The sequence below is a fragment of the Schistocerca piceifrons genome, chromosome 4, assembly GCF_021461385.2.
Source record: "Schistocerca piceifrons isolate TAMUIC-IGC-003096 chromosome 4, iqSchPice1.1, whole genome shotgun sequence".
Taxonomy (NCBI): domain Eukaryota; kingdom Metazoa; phylum Arthropoda; class Insecta; order Orthoptera; family Acrididae; genus Schistocerca; species Schistocerca piceifrons.
Window position 1 is genome coordinate 803,058,906 of NC_060141.1, and position 24,323 is coordinate 803,083,228.

Consider the following 24,323-nt stretch of genomic DNA (forward strand, 5'->3'; position numbering starts at 1 on the left):
GCGCATGCGCATGCGCAGTTAAGTAACTTCCCTTGTCTTACGCATGTGCATACATAGCGGGTCAGGCTTGTGAGCAACCGTTTGTAGCTGCAGTTTATGGCGGGTCATGGCCCATCAAACAAAGGCCGGTGTGAGGTGGAGCGCACACCATTAAGTAGTTGGTTGGTTTTGGGGTTTGATGGAGGTTAAACATCGAGGTCATCAGTCCCCTGTTTGAAACAGACATACTTGTAAAAGGCCTATATAGTAAAAGCGTAACCTCTGCACCCAGAGGGGGAGAACACCAAGGGGTACAGAGCTAAAATGAACACCGCAATAACACAAAATAGAGGACACTGAAAAGGAGCAGAGCAAATAGTTGACTAGAGTAAAACAGACTAAGTGGTTGGTGCATCAGGTAAAAGGTCAACCACTCAACTACAAACGAAGAACCTCTAGCTGGAAAGCGTTGATAGAGGTACTAACACAACTTGTTAACATAAAAGGCACTATTTTGGTATCCATGTAACAATAAGAAGTCGCTGGAGTGGGTGTAGCCTGAGAAACCAAGCTAGAGCGCCCACACTAGAGCGAGTGATAAAACCCAGCTGCACAGATAAAACGTAAAACTGAGTCAGCTATAGTGGCATCGTCACCTAGAATTAAATGAAGTGCAGCTGGTAAATTAAAGGACTGCTGCAAGGGGGCTAAATGGGGCAATCCATCAGAAGATTGAGCACTGTCAGCCCTGCATCACAGCGACACTTGGGCAGGTTCTCACGGCGAAGGGGAGACCTGTGGGTCAACCGCATGTGTCCAATTCAGAGACGACAGAACTGAGTCCCTACGCGTGCCCCTCAAGGATGAGTTCCATACGGCCGTGGACGACTTGACCGTGGGGAGCTTATTTGGCGTGTTCAAGACAGACCATCCAGAGCTCCAGACATCGCGGACCTTGCGATGTAGGGCTGACCGGAGGTCTCTTTCCACCAGACCAAGCTCCAGGGGTGGCGAAGTGGTGGCCTGCTTGGCCAACCGATCGACACGTTCGTTTCCTGGAACGCCGATGTGGCCTGGGGACCACACAAACTTCGCTGAACGACCACACTCGGCGAGAGCAAAAACACCATCTTGTATACCGCGCACGAAAGGGTCCCGAGAAAAACGCTAGTTGAGTGCTTGCAAAGCACTCTGAGTCACTGCATATGACAAATAACTCCCCACAGCAGGAGGAAAGGTGAGCGAGTGCACGATAAAGAGCAACCAGCTCCACAGAGAAAACACTGCTCCCACAAGGCAGGAAATGCTGCTCAACGTACACGCCATGGATGAAAGCAAACCCAGTGCGTCCATCGACCACAGAACCATCGGTGTAGACTACATCTACATCGCGAAACGAGGCAAAAAGCCAGGAATTGTTGAAGACTGGCAGGTGGAACGGAGGACTGAGTGGCACGACAAATCCAAGCAAAGCTGCAAGCGAGGGAGGGACCAAGGAGGGGTAGAATAAGGCGGCCGGAAGGATGGAAGAAGGGGAAAGGACTCGAGTGACGAGAGAAGGGAACGAACGCGGACCGCGATTGGGAGATCCGACCTAGGCCGCCGTCGTGGGGAGGGGAGTGCAAAAGAAGGAAAAAGGAGCCTGCAGTTTGGGTGGTCGGGTGAGGCATGGATCCGGGCGACGTATGACACAAGCAACTGTTGTCGGCGGAATCTTAGTGGAGGGATTCCAGCTTCTAGAAGGAGGCTAGTGACCGGACTAATGTGGAAGGCACCTGTCGCCAGTGACGCCACAATGGAGAATTGGGTGGAGGATCTGCATAGTTTAAGGTGCTGCTTACACTACAGTTCCGTAGTCGAGACAGGACTGGACTGGACTGCAGCAAGGCCATATAGAGCTGTAGGAGGGTTGTTCTTGGAGCCCCCAAACTACTTGGCTGAGTCAGCGAATGATGAGGTGCCGCCAGCACCGTTGTTTAAGCTCGCGAAGATAAGGTGTCCAAGTGAGCTGAGCATCAAACAGCATGCCAAAGAAGTGATGCCTCTCCTCAATACGAAGGAGTTCATTGGCAATGTCGAGCTCTGGATTGAGGTGGACCATTCGACGACAGATATGCATCACTCTGGTCTTAGAGGCTGAGAACTGAAAACCATGGTTGGATGCCCAAAAATGTTCCTTACAGATAGCTCCCTGCAGCCGCCGTTCAGCGACACTGATGCTTGGGGAACTGTAATAAAGACAGAAGTCACTGGCATATAGAGAGGAACAGACCGATGAGCCCACTGCAGCCGCAACACCATTAATTGCCCAAAAAAAGAGGAGCACTGAGAACTGAGCCCTGCGGGACACCGTTCTCCTGAATATGTGCAGAGCTAAAGTAAGTACCAACTAACTCGAAAGGAGCGATTGGAGAGAGAATTCCATAGAAAAGTCTGTAGTCGACTAAGCCAAATTTGTGCAGCGTGCCAAGGATATGATGGCGCCAGGTGGTATCGTACGCCTTCCGAAGATCAAAAGAAACAGCAACTAGATGTTCTCGCCGAGTAAAAGCTGTACGAATAGCCGACTCTAGCGAGACTAAATTGTCGATCGCTCAGCAGCCCTGACGGAAGCCCCCTTGTTGCTGGGTTAGGAGGCCCTAATCTTCGAGTATCCAGATGACATGCCGACTCACCATCCGTTCCAGGAGTTCGCACGTAACGTTGGTAAGGCTGCTAGGGCGATAGCTATCAACCACCAGCGGGTCTGCAGCAGCATTCAGCACTGGGATGGTAACGCTATCCTGCCTAAGAGTTGGGAAAACGTCCTCCATCCAGAAGTGGTTAAACAGGGCTAGTAATTCACCCTGACAGTGCGCCGAGAGATGGCGAAGAAACTGGTTGTTAATTCGGTCTGGACTTCGAGAGGTATTGGGGAAGCTGTAAGGACACTTTGGAACTCCCATTCATGAAACTGGGCGTTGTATAGTTTCCAACGGCGCGTGCGAAGTGACAACTGCGTACGCTCAGCCTGCTCTATAATGGCTCTGAATTCTGTGCTGTAGCCTGCTGTCGTGGAACTTCGAGCGAAGTACTCTGCCAGATGTTCGGCGATGGCGATTGGGTCAGTACAAAGTGCACCCCGATGAGAAAGGCAAGGGACAGACGCATGAGGGCGAAAGCCAACAATCTGCTATACCCGCGACCACACCTGTGATGGGTAGGTGTGAGAACCTATGGTGGCAACATATCGTTCCCAGTAGGCCTCCTTGTTCCGCCAGATTAACCGCCGAGCCCGGGCCAGCAGCCGTTTAAAGGCAACCAGATTCTGTAGGGAAGGATGACGCCGGTGTTGTTGCAGGGCTCGCCGGCGGTCCTGGATAGCTCCTGCAATATCTGGTGTCCACCAAGGGACTGACTTACGCCGTGTGGTACTTTAAGAGCAGGGGACAGTTGCCTCAGCAGCAGAAACAATGGCCATAGTGACCTTGTCCACTGCCAACTCAATGCCACCAGCAATCAGAGTAATGGCAATAGTAGGTGAGTTGCAGGCTGCCTAATCACCTCCATGAAGGGACCATCGTAGCAGCTCATCAGCGTGTTGGGATTGAAGAAGAGAAACGAGGATAGGAAAGTATTCGCTACCACAGAGGTCATCGTGGACCCTCCAACTGCGGTATGGAAGAAGACCTGGGCTACTAAGAGAGGTCAATGGCTGAGCATGTGCCATGAGTCAAGCTAAAACGTGGGAGCACCAGTGTTAAGAAGGCAAATGTCCTGCTGTGCCAAGATAGCCTCAACGTTCCTACCCTGGTCCGAGATACGGGTCCCATCCCATAAAGGGTGGTGGGCATTAAAGTCCCCCAAGAGGAGGAGTGGCAGGGGGAGCGTGGCGAACAAGGCAGCTAGGGAGCCTTTAATCCTCCCTGGTGACGTCCAATGAACAATTTCCTCAGTTGTGCTGACCAGATAAAATACCTTACAAACGTTATCCTTACTGCCACAGAACATTGAATTCCATTCCTCACACGTCACCTTTACTGTGCCATGTCCTGGTCCCTTCATGGACTGAGATAGTACAATGCAATTCGTATCCAGAAATGTGCTCTCCACATTTTTAACTGTCATCCTACTATAGCGAACTCTACTTGCTGTAAATAGTTGTGTCTGCAGTGCCATCACATTTTTAGAGATAGCAAAGAAGCTAGCTGGATTTTATTTATTATGTCCTTCAACAGTTCCACTCCCTCTTCCATCGTGTGGGCAAACCTCAAATAGCTCTCTGGGACCTAGGTCCACTCCTATTTCCAGCCAGAACATAGTACATAATTGTGGACTCTCGCTGTCTCCAGTACCTGGGGCCGCTATTTTGCGGAGATCCCAAGCTACTCCCACTATCACCCTTCCTTCTGTCAGAAACAAGTGGAGTAGGCCCTGGTGAATCCCTTCTCTCAGAATCGTGACTGCTATAATGCTGCTTTTATGTAGAGAAAGGTAGATTATGCTCTCATCTCATCCTCGTTTTTCACATTGGGCCGGATTAAGTTCACATTCAGATGTTGCAGAACCTTTCTTTTGTGGTCAAGACTTTCTCCATCATATGTACAATCGCATCTGGACAGATGGGACATTTACCAGACACTGGCGTGAAGCCACTGTCATACCCATATATAAGCCTGATAAGCTATCTCCGTTTCTCTCACTAGCTGTGTTCACAAGGTGATGGAAAGTTTGTACAGTGGTTAGTAGATTGTGAGACTAAAGCCACCACAGCAGAAAGGCATAAATCTAAGTGGATTTAGAGCATGCTGGTCTGCAGTTGACCATCTTGTGACTTCAGTCAATTATGTAAACGATTTTTGTGGAAATGAAAGACTATGGTGAGATTGGAGAAAACCGATGACACTTTCTGGGGGCTGGTATCCTCTGTACTCACTACACGTCGAGCCTCCGAGGCCGATTGCCCCGTTTCCTTCAAGAATTTCTTAAATACAGAGTTTTGAAGTATGTGTGGGTTCTTCCCTGTCAGTCAGCTTAATCCAGGAAAACAGTGTGCCTCAGTTCCGTCCTGAGCGTCATCATCTTTGTTATCGCCGTTAACCCTACTATGGCTTGTCTCATGCTTTCCATCTCCAGCTCTTTTTGTGCATGATTCTGCAACCTATTTCAGTTCTCCACAGACTTTGCTCCTTGATCAGCATCTTCAGCATTGTCTCAATTGTCTTCACTCATGGAGCATTGACATTGGCTTTTGCTTTTCCACTGATAAAACTATGAATTTCTGGCAGCTCATTGGGTCTCTTCCACAAACAGTCTTCACCTCTTTGGCCTGCTGCTCTTCAGTTTGCCGAAACTACGAAATTACTGGGGCTCATGTTTGACAAAACTTTCTTAATCTTCCCATGTGTCTTACCTGGCCACATGCAGTACCAGGTCACTTAATGTCCTGTGTGTGCTCTGCGATACTTTGTAAGGAGTGGATCACACCCACAGTGTATTTTCAAACAGAGAAGGGATTGATACAAACAGATGAGAGTGGTGTTTTATTTATTCCTCTGCATGTCTCCATTTTATGCCACCTAAACACACTCCACCATCGTAGTACCTGTTTCAACACTTATGCATATTACACTAGTCCAGTCTGTGTACAGAAGCGGTCAAACTACCCCCGTCATACTGATGTGATGCTCTCCTCAGCAGATGGACATGCCATTTGTCTGCAATGCCTGGACCCTATCCTGTGCCGCCTCCTTTGATGACTCCCTCGATTGCCAGTATGGGATGTGTCATTCATCTGTTACTTCCTGGATTCACTTTACAGTTTCAGTGTGTCACTACCTGCCACATTCCTAATGGGTGTGAACCCTTAACCAACTTGGCTTCGTGCAAGCAGCCCATGTTCACCTTTGACTTAATTCACTTCCTAAGGATACTAATTCAGATTCTATCTATCGCTGTAAATTTCTCGATCTTCACACCGAACTTAGCGACAGTAACTTTCTGTACACCGGTGTCTCTCAGACTGGTGCCAATGACGAAAGCATACCTAACACCATCATGATTTTTGGTATTTTACACTGCGTAGTATTTACAGCACTGCTCCGACCTGTATCAGGCTTTGCAGTACATCTAGTGTGACAGGCTTTTTAATTGACTCATCGAATCGGTGCCTTTCCAAGCCTCCCTGTGCTACACACCATCCATCCTTTAGTGAAATGTGTCAGAAAGCTCCTCTTCCTCACTCTCGATTGAGCCACTATGACGCTTGTGTGTCCCTCATCACATTGGTCTGATCTGAAACAATACTGTTGCCATTGTTGCAATCCTACCACAGCCCACTGTCTCCCATTGCTTCCAATCTCTGTGTTGCCATCTGTCAGCAGATTGCATCCCTTTGGCAACACCACTGATCTTCCTTTCATGGGAATTAAACCTCTCAGCTGTTTGGCCAACCTCCTCTCGACCCTTTCACCCTAGGTCGCATATTGGCCACTGTAATTTTAGCCATATCATTTGTTAAGTGGTAATCCCTTACCATTTTGTGTTCATTGTCTTCACCATTTCCTGACCAAACGCCCATTTTTAACCACCTAGTACAATTTATGTTCGCTAAAACGGCCAGTAACTCACATAGCAAACGACGTGCAGATCGTCAACTGCGTTTCACTTATCCATCGTAGCAATATGGTGACCTTCAGTTCAGGACCTCCATCCTCTGTGGAGTATTTTATGGACGTTTCTAAGTGGGGAAGTCAGTTTTAGACGTCTGTTTTGGTCAATTTGACTTAATGTGTGGTCATTTTTAACTCCTCCGTCTTTCTGTTCTAAGGTTCTTACATGGGCATATATGACGTTATTAGATTTTGTGCCACAGAACAAAACAATTAGTATTAAGAATATCTTTTGGGGATTTGGCAAAAACAATTCAAATTGAGTTTGAAGAACCTTACAGATGTACAGCTCTTCACAACTTTTACTGGACTACCTTTATGGGTACTGACAAGAAATGGACTATTGGCAGGGATTCGCCATATATAAGGAACTATTGAGCTGTAAGTGTCAGACGTAACATGAAAAATATTAAAATTGTGTGTGTAATCCAATATAGCAGAATCCTTTAATCATCTTAATTAAATTTAAAATCAAATTAAGTAATTTAGTCACCAACTTTTGGTATGTATTTTTAGGACCTTGTCCGTTTGTGGCCATAATTTGTTGCTAAAAATCCTCTATTTATTGTAACCCATTTTTAGGGGCGAATAAACGAAAAATACATGAAAAAATATCTTATACAACATACTTTATTTTAGAAAGCAATTGATAATTCCTATCAAGTATTGGTTGCATTGCATCGTGGAGTTAAAATTTGGCAAACTAGAATACATTTTGCAATAAATATTCATCATACCTTCCCCTTTTGACAACAGACTATATTGCTGAACCGACTATTTTCACAGCAATTCCTCTTGACACATGCACTAACAAATATGTCATTACCCCCATGCAGGTCTGGAGATTAGGTCTGAGGTATTCGTGCCTGTCGTACAAGGCGACTAAAAGGAGTTTCACACATTTTGGCCCTAATGTCATGGTCCCCTGTAGGGTTTGACCTCCATTCTTCAAAATTTTATCGAAGAGCAAGCCAAATGGGGAAGGGCACTTTACTAGGTGCATCGTGTCCATCGTGCACTGATATCCTTAGCCCACTTCCTCGTCGTTGCACTGCAGTCCTGCTCTTGGGCAAGGACACCTTCCTAGGCGCATTTTCCACCAAGAACTATTCAGTGTATTTTTGCGCTGACTATGACTGAACTACTTTGCACCTGATACAGAGCGTGGTAGCCAACCTGTTGTGGTGGGGCCATGTACCCCGATGGTAGTAGCCCCCTGACCACACAGGAATTGCTCTGCTGATTCCTGCACCGTTTACTACCCACGTATGCCAAGGGTTAAATGCCCATCCCGCTGGAGCATCGGTACTCCCAGCAATGGCTATCCTGCCAGGTGGCCTTTGCTGATATGGTGCTTTAAGTGGCTGAAATCAGCCGTATGTTTTCCTGCTGTACTTCCAGCGTCACATATAGAGATTGTGGACGGCCATCATCACATCCCGAAACTCCACGTGCCCCGCCTCCCATCTGTGTCAACTACACAGAGCACCATTCGCCTTGCTTGCTTGACTGTGGGATTCTTCAGAAAGAAAGGAAAATTATGGAGTGAAAAACTCTGGGCAAACTGACCTACACTGAGACTAAGAAAATTTGAACGCCTGCACCCTGTACGTATGACATCGCCTTACGCCGCCTCTACAGTTCTGGCACCATCAGCTCCGCCAACCCATGTCACCTTTCCGAGCCAGAAGACGACACATGCCCCTTTGATGGTGGGGGCTTCTAAGCCAGAAAAGCGTAGGTCATCCTCAGCTTCTCTCGCTAGGAAGGGGTCCCTTGGTCACTCCCTTCCCAGGTTTCTTCTAGTGGGAAAGATGAAACTCGCCAGTGGCTGAAGAGCCCAAAAGCAGCTGGTCGTAGGGCTTCACTCATCCTTGGAGACTGAGCCAAGGAAGCTTCCCAGCCAGGGAAACCCAATGGGAAGCGAGATAAAGCCAGAAAGAAAACCCTAAGACCAAGGAAATTGCTGTGGCACCCACATCACCGCTACCTTGAAGCTCTGTGGCTGAGGATGGGGTGGGGATTCTAGTTTACCTGATCTCGCCAGATCCTCAGACACAATGGATATAGACTGCTCAGGCAATGAATCAGTGGCAGCAGGTGACAGACGTGAACTGCCTCATAGAATGTTCCATGCCTTCCCAATCTCATGTCATCCTCCGGTGGAGGTGCAGTGGTTTCTTCCACAACCTGGTAGAGCTAAGACAAATGTTATGCTTTACACCTGCTATCTGCTTTGCCCTCCAGGAAACCTGGTTCCCAGCAACGCCGACCCCTGCCCTCCACAGCTGCAAGTGATATTACAGGAACCATATATACACTATAATCTAGTGTCAGGTGAAGTTTGCGTTTGTTGGTTGGTTGGTTGGTTGTTTGAGGTTAAAGGGACCAAACAGCAAGGTCATCAGTCCCTTGTTTCAAATAGACTCCATTCTGCTAACGGGACATCTCAGTATAGTCAGAAAAATAAAACGGATAAAGGGGAAACGTAAAAGGGCAGTCACGATGTCATTAGTAAAAACAAATGAGGGAAGTTGGCAAGAGAACGAACCCAACACTATGCTGAAACAGCATAGGCAAGACCACCTGTGACTTAAAAGGTACAACTGCTATAATGCAGAAAGTACGTATGGGAATAGAAAAACTAACCAAGCCTTAAAAAGAAGGGGTAAAAACAGAGTAAAAGGGAAAGAAAAGAGGATTCCGGTCAGGGAGGTGAATCGGGAATCTCTGAACACTGCCTACAGTGGGAGACACCCAAACACTCACCGCCCTGCCCCAACACCAGAGGGAGATTAAAAACTTTAAAACTGAGAATAAAAACCACTCTCCCGGAGGAAACCTAGAACCAGAGAGACCATCCGGGAATCGTCAGCCAACATCAAAGGTAAAGTGTGGGGGAGTCTGTACTTAGCACGCAGAGCCAAAAGAAGGGGGCATTCAACCAAAATGTGGGCCACTGACTGGAAGGCTCCACAACCACATAGCGGGGGTGGCTCATCACGCAAAAGGAAACCATGGGTCAGCCTGGTATGGCCAATGCGGAGACGACACAGTGTGGTCGAGTCCTTGCGGGAGAGGCTAAAGGAAGAACGCCATGGGCCTGTATTCACCTTAATGGCACGAAGTTTATTAGACAGTGGAGTAGCCTCCCAAGAATTGGCCCATGACTGTGCAAAGTGGGATTTGATGTGAAGCCGTAAATCCGCTGCAGGAGGGGTTACGGAAAACGGGGGGTACGTAACTGCTCCCCCAGCCAAACGATCAGCGAGCTCATTACCCGGGATACCCACATGGCCCGGGACCCATAAGAAGTCAATGGAACAAGCAGCACGGTGAAGATCAGCGAGATGGTCATGGATGGCAGAGACCAAGGGATGGCGCGAGAAACACCGGTCAATAGCAAGAAGGCCACTCATCGAGTCCGTACATAACAAAACGCGGTTGTGTTGGGATTGTTTAATAAAGGTAAGGGCCCGGGAAATTGCCATCAATTCCGCAGTAAACACCCCACATGTAGGTGGCAGCAGATGATTTTCCGTTCCAACAGAGGACGTGAAGGCATACCCAACATGATCAGCAGATTTAGAGCCATCAGTGTAAAAAATAACAGCATCCCGAAACTCCCATAAAATTTGGCGGAAAAAGGTACGGAACACCACCGGGGGGATGGAATCTTTCGGTCCGCGGCGGAGATCCATCCGAAGTCGAGGCCGAGGAACTAACCAAGGAGGGGTGGAGGGGAGGGAGCGAGGAAGACAGGACAAAGAAGGAAGCCGAAAATCACGGGTAAGAGACGCAAGGCGCAGCCCAACCGGTAAACCCGCCCGAGGGCGGGAGTCAGGCGGGCGACGTCCATGGTCTGGGAATAGGATAGAATAGGAAGGATGAGCGGGAGAAGAACGGATAGTAAGGGCATAAGACACCAGAAGCTGGGACCGCCGAACAGAAAGGGGGGGGATCCCAGCTTCAACCAGGAGACTATCAACAGGGCTAGTAGGGAAGGCACCGGTGGCCAAACGGATACCACGATGGTGGACTGGATCCAGCACGTGCAGCGTGGAAGGAGCAGCTGAACCATAAACTTGACAACCATAGTCCAAACGTGACAGAACTAGAGCACGATAAAGACGGAGGAGGAGGGAACGGTCCGCACCCCAGGAGGAGTGGGCAAGGAAGCGAAGGACATTGAGTTTACGGAAACATCCTACCTTCAGGAGTCTGATATGGGGCAGCCAAGTGAGCTTGTTGTCGAAAAGAAGACCTAGGAAACGAAACTGTGGAACCACAGGCAATCTTTGTGCAGCGAGATAGAGCTCTGGATCAGGGTGGACCGTAGTACGGCGACAGAAGTGGACCACCCGCGATTTTAAAGGAGAGAATTGAAACCCGTGTGAGAGGGTCCATGCAGAGGCACGCCGTATAGCCACCTGGAGCTGCCGTTCTGCAGATGGCATCGAGGAGGAACTAACCCAAATGCAGAAATCATCCACATACAGGGCAGGGGCGACCAAGGGACCGACAGAGGCCACAAGTCCATCGATAGCAATGAGGAAAAGAAGGACACTCAAGACAGAACCCTGTGGGATGCCCGTCTCCTGGGTCCGTGGAGAACTAAAAGCAGTACCAACTCGAACTCTGAATGACCGATGGATCAGGAACTGGCGGATAAAAATCGGGAGTGGGCCCTGAAGACCCCACTGATGAAGGGTTAGTAAGATGTGATGGCGCCAGGCCGTGTCATAGGCCTTGCGAAGGTCAAAAAACACTGCAACCAAATGGCGGCGCTGGGAAAAAGCCTGCCGAACTGCGGATTCCAAGCGAAGCAAATGATCGATTGGAGATCGTCCCTCTCGAAAGCCACACTGGTAAGGGGACAATAGATCCCGAGATTCGAGGACCCAAGTGAGCCGACGGGCTACCAGCCGTTCAAGTAACTTACAACCAACATTGGTCAAACTAATTGGCCGATAGCTGTCAACAGATAGGGGGTTCTGACCAGGCTTAAGGACAGGAACCACAATGCTATCCCTCCACTGAGAAGGGAAGTCACCCTGGAGCCAGATACGGTTAAACACCCGAAGAAGATGGTGCCGTTGTGGAGCACTGAGATGTTGAAGCAGCTGGTTATGAATGGAATCTGGGCCAGGAGCCGTATCATGAGAAGCAGATAGAGCAGAAAGAAATTCCCATTCAGTGAAAGGTTCGTTGTAAGATTCTGACTCACAAGTGGTGAAACATAAGGTGACAGCTTCAGCCTGCTGTTTTTGATGAAGGAAAGCAGCTGGATAGGAGGCCGACGCTGATGCCACTGCAAAATGGGTCGCAAGATGTTCTGCAAGAACTAATGGGTCCGTAGAAATGCCATCTGGGAGGTGAAGGCCTGGGAGGGTGGACTGCCGATGGCAACCTTGGAGAGAGCGAAGTGTAGCCCATACCCGTGACAGAGGGACAGTGGAACCAAGGGAAGAAACGAATCGTTCCCAACATATCCGCTTGCTCTGTTTGATTAAATGACGGGCTTTAGCGCGAAGGCGCTTAAAGGTAGAAAGGCTGGCTACAGATGGGTGCCTCTTAAAGTGTTGCAAAGCTCGACGGCGATCACGGATGGCAATGGCAATGGCCGTACTCCACCACGGGACTTGCCGACGACGAAATTGTCCAGATGAGCGCGGGACAGCAAGGTTAGCAGCGCGAACAATCGCGTCAGACACGTCACGTAGGACGTCATCAATACAACCCGACAAAGAGGGAGAAAACTCGACCTGTGCAGTATATAGAGGCCAATCGGCGCGGTGGAAAGACCAACGAGGTAACCTCTCCATCGGGGAGCGGGAAGGGAGCGTGATAATCAACGGGAAATGGTCACTATCACAAAGGTCGTCGTGTGGCGACCAGTGTAATGAAGGGAGGAGAGAGGGAGAAGAAAGAGAAAGATCAATGGCAGAAAAGGTACCATGACCAGCACTGAAATGAGTAGGGGAGCCATCATTAAGAAGGCACAGGTCGTGGTCTGCAATAAATTGGTCGATAAGAAGACCTCGTCTAGATGGAAAGGCACTGCCCCACAAAGGATGATGAGCATTAAAATCCCCAAGGAGGAGGAAGGGAGGAGGAAGTTGCTGAAGAAGGGTGGTTAAGGCAGCAGGTGTAAGAGTCCTGTCAGGAGGGAGATAAAGATTGCATACTGTGACTGAAGAGTAAGTGGACCCTAACAGCAACTGCTTCCAATGTAGTTTGGAGAGGAATCCACGTGCTAGCAATGTCTGTACGGACCAACGTACAAACGCCACCAGAAGCCCGCAAGGGTCCGACCCGATTTCGACAGAAAACACGGAACCCACGGAGGGTCGGTGAGTGAGCATCAGTAAAATGAGATTCCTGGAGAACCACACAAGCTGCTGAGTAGGACGAAAGAAGGGATTTCAATTCCGGAAGGTGACGATAGTAGCCATTACAATTCCATTGGAGAACCACAGAACGATGGTTTAAATGAGGGCTGAACACGCTAAATCCAGTCATACCGCCGGGTCCCCACCCGTCACCGACAAGGAGGGGGCGACATCCATAAACGACAGGTCAGAATCCGGTTGTGAAGCCGGGGAAGGGACCTCCGGTGACACCAGAGGCTCTTTGTCCCGGGACTTATGTTTCTTCTTCTTTTCAGGCTGAGTTCGAGGAGGGCTGTGTGGCATAATGGAGCCAGCTGCAGCAAGATCAGGAACAGAAAGTGACCGGGCGACCTGGGGGCCGATAGACCGCGGCTCTCGCGGTCGCCGCGCTGCAGCAGACCTTTGACCTGGAAGGTGCCGGGAAGGGGCATCCCGGGAGAGGCGCCCTTGACCGGCAGACGCCGAAGGAGTGGGACACTTCTCCGGCTGGGGAGGGGGAGCAGCGCCCAGGGGAGAAGGTGTGGGAGCCGCAGGGGAGGGGGGAAGGAGAGGGGTCCGGGATGGGGGTAAGGAAGGGGGAGGAAGGGATGAAGATGTAACCAAGGCGTAACTAGATGTCATGGACACAGGGTGCAATCGTGCATATTTCTTACGGGCCTCTGTGTAGCTTAAACGATCAAGAGACTTATACTCCTGTATCTTTTTTTCTTTCTTATAGACTGGGCAATCTGCTGAACGTGGAGAATGACTACCATGACAATTTACACATACAGGAGGGGGAACACAGGGACTCCCCTCATGGAGTGGACGTCCACAGTCACCACAGAGAGGGTCCTGGGTACAGCGAGAAGACATGTGGCCAAAACGCAAGCACTTAAAACACCGCATAGGAGGTGGGATGTACGGCTTCACATCACAGCGATAGACCATAATCTTAACTTTCTCAGGGAGGGTATCCCCTTCAAAGGCCAGGATAAAGGCACCAGTATCAATACGATTATCTTTAGGACCCTTCTGAACACGCCGAACAAAGTGAACACCCCGCCGTCCGAGATTTTCCCGAAGTTCCTCATCAGTTTGAAGGATGAGGTCTCTGTGAAAAATCACACCTTGTACCATATTTAGAGACTGGTGAGGGGTAATGGACACGGGAATTGTGCCAAGATGTGTACAGGCACGAAGGGCCGCAGATTGGGCAGCCGAAGCAGTTTTTATCAGTAACGAACCCGACCGCATCTTGCTCAGGGAGTCCACTTCGCCGAACTTGTCTTCAATGTGTTCCACAAAGAATAAAGGTTTGACACTGGTGAAAGTATCTCCATCAGTCCTGGTGCAAACTAGATAACGGGGGAAAGGTTTTGCCCCTAGACGACGGGCCTGACCCTCCTCCCAGGGGGTAGCCACGGAAGGGAAGGCCGAAGGGGCAAGAGAAGCAGCACTTGAGGAATCAGTACCACGCAGAGAGACGGCCGCAGAAGAGCGGCCAGAGGTTTGGACCCTTATGCGTTTCATCTGCATAGCGTCCGCCCTGATACCACCCACTCCGATCAGGGGCTCTCCTCACGGGCGCCACCCAGCCACAGCAAGGGCCGTCTGGCACGGCGGCCATTGCCGGGAGTTCCGATGCTCCAGGATGACGAGCAACCACTCCAAGGCATGCATGAGGAGGTCACAGCTCAGGTATCAGAAGTGTGATCCCTGTGTGTTCAGGGGGCTCAACCAAAAGGGTACATAGCGACCCCACCACACGGGCTGGCTACCGTGCTGGCTATGCACCCTAGCATCAGACAACGACGTAGAAGAAAGGTGGAATATACTAGGAGGGCACACGTCGGAGACACTAGGTAAGGTGCTCTTCCCCAAATGGCTCACACTACGGAAGAGAAATTTTGGAATGGAGGTCAAACCCCAGAGGGGGACCAAGGAATGCCAAAAGGAGGAGATGATTACGCAACAAAGCCAGAGTGTAAAACCAACAGAACCAGGAGGATAGCGGGGGCCAACATAAGCAAGGACACCAATAGAGGGGGAGGAGAGGGCGAGGGGAAAGGGGTATGGAGGGGAAAGGAGGGGAAGGGAAAGGAAATGCAGCCCGGGAGAGAAAGAAGGCTGCAATGGCTCGGGGCCCCGTGCTCGCCACGCACGTATCCACGAAAGAGTTGTGGACCCCCTGGGGGGGTTTGCGTTTGTGTCCTAAACTAGTCCATAATGGACATGTGCTCCTTCAAACCCCTCTTGAAGCTGTGACTGTCGGTAGGTACAACGCAAGAAATATCTGTCCGCAATGTAAATCTTCCTCTAGACGGTGCAGTACCCCTGAATGTATTTGCTGCTCTGATTGATCAACTCCCTAAACCTTTCCTACTTCTGGGAGATTTTAATGCCCATAACCCCCTTGTGGGGTAGTACCAAACTTACTGGCCAGGGCATAGATGTTGAAACTTCACTGTCGCAATTCAACCTCTGAAATGTTTGGCAGTCCCAGTACTCAAGAGGCAGTGTGGCTCATGGTAGTTACTCTGCCATTGATTTATCAATTTGCAGTCCTGGACTTCCACCTATCCACTGGAGAGCACATGACCTGTGTGGTAGTGACCACTTCCCCATCTTCCTGTCACTGCCCCAGCGTCAAGCACACGGACATCTGCTCAGATTGGTTTTGAAGAAGGGAGACTGGGCAACGTTCGCCTCTCCTGCCACCGCTGAATTTCCCCCACACGGTAACATTGATGTGATGGTTGAGCAGGTGACTAGCACAATTGTTTCTGTGGCAAAAAATGCGATCCCTCGCTCTTTAGGGTGACCGAGGCGTAAGGTAGTCCCTTGGTGGTCGCCTGAAGTCGCTGAAGCAATTAAGGAGCGTCGACGAGCTCTACAGCGACATAAGTGGCACCCTTCCTTGTAGCACCTCCTAGCGTTTGAACAGCTCCGTGCCCGCGTTTGCCAACTTATCGAACGATGGAAGCAGGAGTTATGGGAGAGATGTTGAGACCATTTGGTGCTGTATGTCGCCTTCGCAAGTCTGGGCAAAGATGAAACGTCTTTTCGGGTACTAGGTCCCAACAGCTATACACAGTGTTACTATAAATGGCAAGCTATGTACCGACGCGACCACTTTGCCCGAGCCTCTGCGTCGGTGAATCTCCCCCCCTTCTAGGCTTTTGCACACTCACAGTGGCTGGAAGGGAACGTCCTCTCATTCACTACACGTTGCAGTGAATCCTACAACGCCCCATTTACAGAGTGGGAGCTCCTCAGTGCTCTAGCATGTTGCCCGGACACAGCTCCTCCGTCTGATCGCATCCAAAGCCAGATGATTAAACATCTCATCTGACAAGCGACATCTTCCCGTCATCATCTACCAGATCTGGTGCGATGGCGTCTTTCCATTGCAGTGGCGGTAGCACACCATTATTCTGGTGTTCAAACTCGGTAAAAACCCGCTTGATGTGAATAGCTATCGGCCCATCAGCCTCACCAACATTCTTTGTAAGCTGCTGGAACGTATGGTATGTCGGCGGTTGGGTTGGGTTCAGGAGTCTCGTGGCTTGCTGGCTCCATGTCAGGGCGGCTTCCGCCAGGGTCTCTACGAGGGATAATCGTGTGTCCATCGAGTCTTCCATCCGAAAAGCTTTTTCCAGATGGCAACACTTGATTTCCATCTTTTTTGACTTGTGTATAGCATACGACACGACTTGGCAACATCATATCCTTGCCACATAGTATGAGTGTGGTCTCCGGGGACTACTACCGATTTTTATCCGAAACTTCCTGTCGCTCCGTACTTTCTGTGTCCAAGTTGATGTCTCCCATAGTTCCACCCATATCCAGGAGAATGTAGTCCTGCAGGGCTCTGTATCGAGTCTGTTTTTAACTGTCAAACGGTCTCGCAGCAAGTATCTGGCCCTCTGTCTCACCTCTGCATGCAGACCACTTCTGCATTTCGTACTGCTGCTCCAGTACTGTTGCTGAGCGGCGCCTCCAGGGAGCTACAGCTTCCAGTTTTCAGCCGCAAAGTCTTGTGTCATTCACTTCTGTCGGCGTCGTACCATTCATCCGGAATCCACACTACCTTAAGTCTCCACAACAGTGAGTGGATCATCATCAACTCTTAGAACTGATTTTCGACGCTCGATTGACTTTGCTTCCTGCTCTTAGTCAGCTTCAGCAAAAGTGCTGGCAGCACCTCAAAGCCCTCCATTGCCTGAGCAACACCAATTAGGGTGCAGATAGCTCTACGCTGCTGCAGCTCTACAGAGCCCTTGTCCAATTCCGAACTGACTATGGGAGTGTGGTTCATCGTTCAGCAGCGCTTTCAGCATTGCATTTACTCGTCTCTTTGCTCCACTGTGGGGTTTCATTAGTGACAGGGGCATTTCGGACGAGTCCGGTTACCAGCGTACTGGTGGAGGTTGGTGTCCCTCTACTGCAGATCGTACGTGCACAACTGCTCGCCAGTTACACAGCACACATTCATAGATCCCCTGAACAACCGAATTACCGTCTCCTTTTCCAGCCTGCGGCAGTCCGTCTCCCACATCAGTGACACAGATCGGGGCTAACGATTGCGGTTCGCGTGTGGTCCCTTCTCTCCAAACTGTAGTCCTTCCCACCTCTACTTCGTTCGTTCACATACCCCTCCATGGTGTACGCCCTGGCTGCAGTTTTGTCTGGACCTTTGCACGGCCCAAAGAACTCCATTAACTCCGCCGCTCTCCGCTGTCACTTCCTCTAGATTCTTGACGTGTTCCAGGGCTCTCAAGTGGTATCCACCGACGGCTCAATGACTGATGGTCATGTAGGCTTCGCATATGTTCATGGAGGACATATTGAGCAGCACTCCTTGCCAGTTGGCAGCACTGTTTTCACTGCTGAGCTGGCAGCCATATCTCGTGCTATTGAGTACATCCGCTCATGCCCTGGCAAGTCACTTATCCTGTGTACTGACTCATTAGGTAGCCTACAAGCTATCGACCACTGTAACCTCACCACCCTCTGGTAGCGTCCATTCCGGAGTCCATTTATCTCCTGGAACAGTCCCGCCATTCCGTGTTTGTGTGGACTCTAGGACACGTCAGAATCCCCGGCAACGAACTTGCCGACAGGCTGGCCAAAGAGGCGAAGTGGAAACTGCTTCAGGAGATAGGCGTCTCCGAAAGTGAGCTGTGTGAAGACTTCTATGTAGGCCTCTCGCAGGTAATCAGTTGTCCTCTGCTGACTCCACATTGGCTATACGTGGCTAACACATGGTGACCTACTCCGTTGTGAGGACCCACCTCAGTGTCACTGTGGGTCCCAAATGACAGTCTTCCACCTCTTGTTGGACTTCCCACTTTTAGTCGCTCTACGGCAGGCTTTTAACTCTCCTAGCACCCTGCCTTCGGTGTTGGGCGACAATGCCTCAACAGCAGATTTACTTTTACGTTTTATCTGTGGGAGTGGGTCTTATACTTCTATCTAGGTTTTAGCGCATGTCCGTTGTCTTTCTCTTTCCTCCAGCATAGTGCTTTTAGGGTGGAGATTTCAATGAATTAAAAATTGGTTGGCTTTCCCCTTTTTATTCTTGTGGTTAGCCAGCCACTTTAACCTGCTTTCATGGTTTACTCTCTTCTGTTTCTAGCGTCTTTTCTTGTCGCCTTTTGTTCCTATTAGTGTTCGTTGCCTTCCCTTCATTCTTGTGGATTCTGCTTTCTTTGCGTTTTGTGTTGTATGTTTCATCCGATTTATTCTGAAACTTGTGGCATTGTTTTATTAGGGCCAAGGGACCAACGACCTCTTAGTTTGATCCCTTCTCCTGCCTCCAAAACAGCCAACCAACGAAAGGTCATTTTATGAACATAGTACTGTGATTGTTGAATGGCATTGGATTGTTTGCCGTCTGCCTCCTAGCCACGCCACCTACAAATTTATAGCGAAACCAGGCAGATTCATGCTTACAGTCCCTCACCACTTTTATCAATGCAATCCATTTTAATGTAATATTGTATTTTTAATGAACCATGTAAGATTATTTTATTTGGTGCCACGGACCATTAATCCTCGCTGCACAAGTGCTTTCAGTATGTGAAGTTTGTTAAGCTTGGATATATTCGTTCAGTGGTGTAATTTTTAGAAAACTAGGTCTCGAAAAATTGAAATTATTTTCCAAAAAATATTGAGTGGGGAGAGGGGAGTGGGGACAGGTAATTCCCTGGCTATGTCATATGGAGATTTGCATTGGATATATTGGTGTGAAGTTCTACATCAATCCAATGTTCTGACAAGAGGAGAACATTTGTAATTTGAGTTGCTGTACACTGAAAGGGAGCAAGTGCCATCATATAAAATCAGTATGATTGACAGGGTTTAGGTATTGTTTCATGTCAGATTGCACATTCTATAGTTTCTTCCTTTACTACTCCAATTGGCCTTATGTCTGTTTCCTGGCTTCTTGTTCAGATAGCTTTGTAGTGCCTGTCTTAGTTCATCACAGGCATTGACTGTATTTTTAAAGATGGCGCTAGTATTTTATTTAAATATAGTGATTCAGCCTAGTTGGAGAGTGCAGTGTTGTACTGTTCCATTACTGACCTCTGAAGTGGAACGGAGTGCTTCTTTGAAGAGGCTGTTCTCACTGTGGTTAGTGTGTGAGGATGAACACTATGAACTGAAACACATCTTCCAGCAGCAGGTAAAACTTGCTCTTTCCTGCAAGTCATATTGGTGTTTAAGCTAACAGACTGTGATAAATTGCCATGTGAAATGCGTATAGTTGAATTTTGTCATGCTTAAGAATGAAGTCACCTGGTGCTCCAGTGTAACCTTTGAGAATGACTGTTTCAAGCTCTGCATTTAGGAAGACATAACACGGCAGGATGTAAGAGCTCCCGTGAAAGAACTGGGTAATTTTTTTTTTCGGTTGGGTTTAAGGGTGCTCAACTGCTGAGGTCATTAGCGCCCAGTTACTGTTGTTAGAGCACATGGAATCTGTTACAACTCAAGGGGATGGGGGACACCAGAAGCACCTGACAAAGATGCAGATAAAATAAGTAAAAAGGTTAAATGTCTGGACAAGCCAGGTAAAGTTATAAAACGCAGAATACGAGCAGCTGCTCGAGCGTCATCAGCTAAAACATCCGGTAAAGTAGATGGCAGGGACAGGACAACACGAAATTGACTAAAATGGGGACACGACAATAAAATATGGCGCACTGTTAATGCCTGACCACAAGGGCACTGCGGGGCTGGGTCACCGGAGAGCAGGTAGCGGTGGCTAAACCGGCAATGCCCAATCCGCAACCTGGTCAGAAGGACCTCCTCGCGCCGAGATGGTCGGGAGGATGTTGTCCAAGCAGTTGGGAGCGGTTTTACTGCCTGCAGCTTGTTTCCTTGGAGGGATGACCAAGCATCCCACCACAACGACACAAGCCTCTTACAAACAACACCACGAACGTCAGATGACGGGACACAATGGGAGGCTGGCCGAGGCAGGAGGACTGCAGCCTTGTCTGCAGCATCCGCAGCCTCATTCCCAGGCACTCCATGTCCGGGAACCCACAGAAAGCTAACAGAACCACCATTATCAGCGAAAGAATGGAGGGACAGCTGTATCCGTTGAATCAAGGGATGGACCGGATAGGGAGCTCCAAGGCTCTGGAGAGCACTGAGTGTGTCAGAGCAGAGTACGTACGATGAATGTCGGTGGCGGCGGGCATACTGAACGGCCTGACGGAGAGCAAAAAGCTCGGCGGTAAAGCTGGAACATTGGTCGAGGAGCCGGTATTTAAAGGTGGCGGCCCCGACGACAAAGGCACAGCCGACACCATCGTCAGTTTTGGAGCCATCGGTGTAAATAAAGGTGTGACCGGCAAGGCGAGCACGAAGTTCGACAAACCGTGAGCAATACACTGCAGCCGGAGTACCCTCCTTCGGGAGTGAGCTAAGGTCGAGATAAATATGAACCGGAGCCTGGAGCCAAGGTGGTGTCAGGCTCTCACCCTCTCTGAAGGTGGTAGGGAGGGCAAAATCCAATTGTCGAAGCAGGCGACGGAAGCGGACTCCGGGGGGCAGCAGGGCAGGCACATACAACCCGTACTGACGGTCGAGAGAATCGGCGAAGGAGGACTGGTAAGAGGGGTGGTGGGGCATAGACAACAGCCGGCAGGCATACGGACAGCAGTACGTCGCGCCGGTAGGTCAATGGTAACTCTGCAGCTTCAGCATAAAGACTCGACAGGACTAGTGTAGAAGGCTCCGGTCGCAAGACGTATCCCCCGATGGTGGATGGAGTTGAGCCGGCGTAAGAGGGATGGCCGAGCGGACGAGTAGACGAAGCTCCCATAATCCAGCTTTGCTCGGACTATGGACCGATACAAGTTAAGCAGGACAGTGCGATCCACTCCCCAAGATGAACCACTAAGAACTCTGAGGACATTAAGGGAATGTGTACAACGGACCGCCAAATAAGAGACATGCGGAGGCCAACGAAGTTTCCTGTCCAACGTGAGCCCTAGAAACTTAGTTGTGTCCACGAATGGGAGAACAACGGGACCGAGATGTAAGAATGGCGGAAGGAACGCTTTATATCGCCAAAAGTTGATACAAACCGTCTTCTCTTCAGAGAATCAGAAGCCATTTGCCACGCTCCATGAGTAGAGGCTGTCTAGACAACGCTGAAGGCAGCGCTCCAGGAGGCATGTTCGCTGGGCACTGCAGTAGATCGCGAAGTCATCGACTAAGAGAGCCTGAGACATTAGGTAGAATGCAATCCATAATTGGATTGATCGCCATGGCAAATAGGGCTACGCTCAAGACGGAGCCCTGAGGCACTCCGTTCTTCTGGAGGAACACGTCGGACAATACGGAACCCACACGTACCCTAAACTTTCGATCCATTAAAAAGGAATCAATAAAAAGGGGCAGGCGACCGCGTAGGCCCCACCTGTGCATAGTGCGGAGGATACCTCCTCTCCAACAGTTATCATAAGCCTTCTCCAAGTCGAAGAACACGGCTACCGTTTGGCGCCTTCGCAAAAAGTTGTTCATGATGAATGTCGACAAGGTCACAAGGTGGTCAACAGCGGAGCGGCGGCGACGAAAGCCGCATTGGACATTAGTAAGTAGTCGTCGAGATTCAAGAATCCAGACTAACCGAGCATTAACCATGCGCTCCATCACCTTACAGACAGCTTTAAGAGAAATGGGGCGGTAACTAGAAGGAAGGTGTCTATCCTTCCTGGGTTTGGGTATAGGAACAACAACGGCGTCACGCCAACGCCTGGGGACTTGACCTTCGGTCCAGACGCGATTATAGGTACGAAGAAGGAAGCTTTTGCCCGCCGGAGAAAGGTGTGCCAGCATCTTAACGTGAATGGCATCTGGCCCCGGAGCAGAGGACCGGGACAGTGCAAGCGCACGTTCGAGTTCCCGCATAGTAAAGGGGGCATTATAAGTTTCCAGATTCAGCAAGTGGAAGGAAGGTTGCCGAGCCTTTTCTGCCTCTTTCCTGGGAAGGAAGGCAGGGTGGTAATGGGCGGAGCTTGAAACCTCCGCGAAAAAGCGGCTAAAGGCGTTGGAGACAGCCACAGGATCAAGAAGGACCTCATTACCTGAGGTCAGGCCAGGGACCGAGGAGTGGGCCTTAATGCCCGACAGCCGGCGCAGGCTACCCCAAACGACGGAAGAGGGAGTAAAACTGTTAAAGGAGCTGGAGAAAGCGGCCCAACAAGCTTTTTTGCTGTCTTTGATGATTCTACGGCATTGCGCTCGGAGTCGTTTGTATTCAATACAATTCGCCAACGTAGGATGGCGGCGAAAGGTGCGTAAAGCACGTCGTCGAGCACAGATAGCGTCCCTACAAGCCACGTTCCACCAGGAGACGGAAACGCGACGTGAAGAAGTAGTACGAGGAATGGAACCTTCGGCAGCATTGATGATAACAGCCGTGAGGTATTCGACCTGACTGTCGCAACTGGGAAAATCGTGGTCCGGAAAGGTCGCCAGGGAGGAGTAAAGTCCCCAGTCAGCTTTCAGTATGTTCCAGCTCGAAGGACGTGGGGATGGGGTGTGGTGCAGGAGACGAACGACACAGGGGAAGTGGTCGCTCGAATAGGTGTCAGAAAGGACATACCACTCGAACCGACGGGCAAGAGTGGTAGAACAGATCGAGAGGTCCAAGTGGGAGTAGGTATGAGTAGAGTCCGAGAGGAAAGTCGGGGCGCCGGTATTGAGGCAGACAAGATTGAGATGGTTGAAGACATCCGCCAAGAGTGAGCCTCTTTGACAGGATGCAGGAGAGCCCCAAAGGGGATGATGGGCATTGAAGTCGCCGAACAATAAGAACGGCGGGGGAAGCTGATCGATCAGGTGCATCATGTCAGCCCGACTAACGGCAGATGACGGTGGAGTGTAGACGGTACAAACTGAAAAAGTAAAAGCAGAAAGAGTAATGCGGACAGCTATTGCTTGGAGTGGGGTGGTCAATGGGATTGGATGGTAATAGCGTCCCGAACGAGCAACATGACCCCACCATGAGCTGGGACACCGTCCACAGGGGTGAGGTCATACTGCTCCAAGATATAGTGGGTAAAGGCAATACGATCAGTGGGGCGCAACTTGGTTTCCTGGAGATCAAGGACGAGCGGACAGTGCAGGCGGAGGAGCAGTTGTAATTCCTCCCGATTAGATCGAATACCTCTTGTGTTCCAATGAAACAACGCCATCGCTAGTCAAAAAGTTGGGGGAACGAGACGTGGGAAGAGCTGGTCACCTCGACGGCCGCGGAGGGCCAGGTTGCGAGGGAACAACGCTACAACCGGCGGGAGGCGTATCCGGTTCCATCGACTCGTCGCCAGCTGCAGCCACTGTCCCTGGTTGTGTAGGAGGGGCCGCATCATTGGCCGACGAAAGGCCGGCGGAGCGCCTGGCAGCAGAGCGTCCCGGCGAAACTGAGGACAGCCGGGAGCAGCGACTCGCATATGAAGCGTCAGACGAAACGCGCCGGGGTGGAGAGGGGGATAGAGACTTCTTCTTGGAGGCCTTCTTGGGAGGCTCAGGAGGCACAGGGATGGTGGGCTGGACCCGAAGAAAGTCCTCACGCGCGGGGTCTGTTTTGGAACGCCGGACCTCTGAAGCTGGGGTCCGGAATGTTTCCCCGATTGACACCTGAGAAGAGGATCGCTTCTCAGGTGGCGTGGGGGGAGGAGGAAGGGTGGCCCCTGGGGCAGAGGCGGTCATACTTCTTCCTGGCCTCAGAATAAGAGAGCCGATCCAAAGTTTTGATTTCTTGTATCTTCTTCTCCTTGTGATAGGCGGGGCAGTCTGA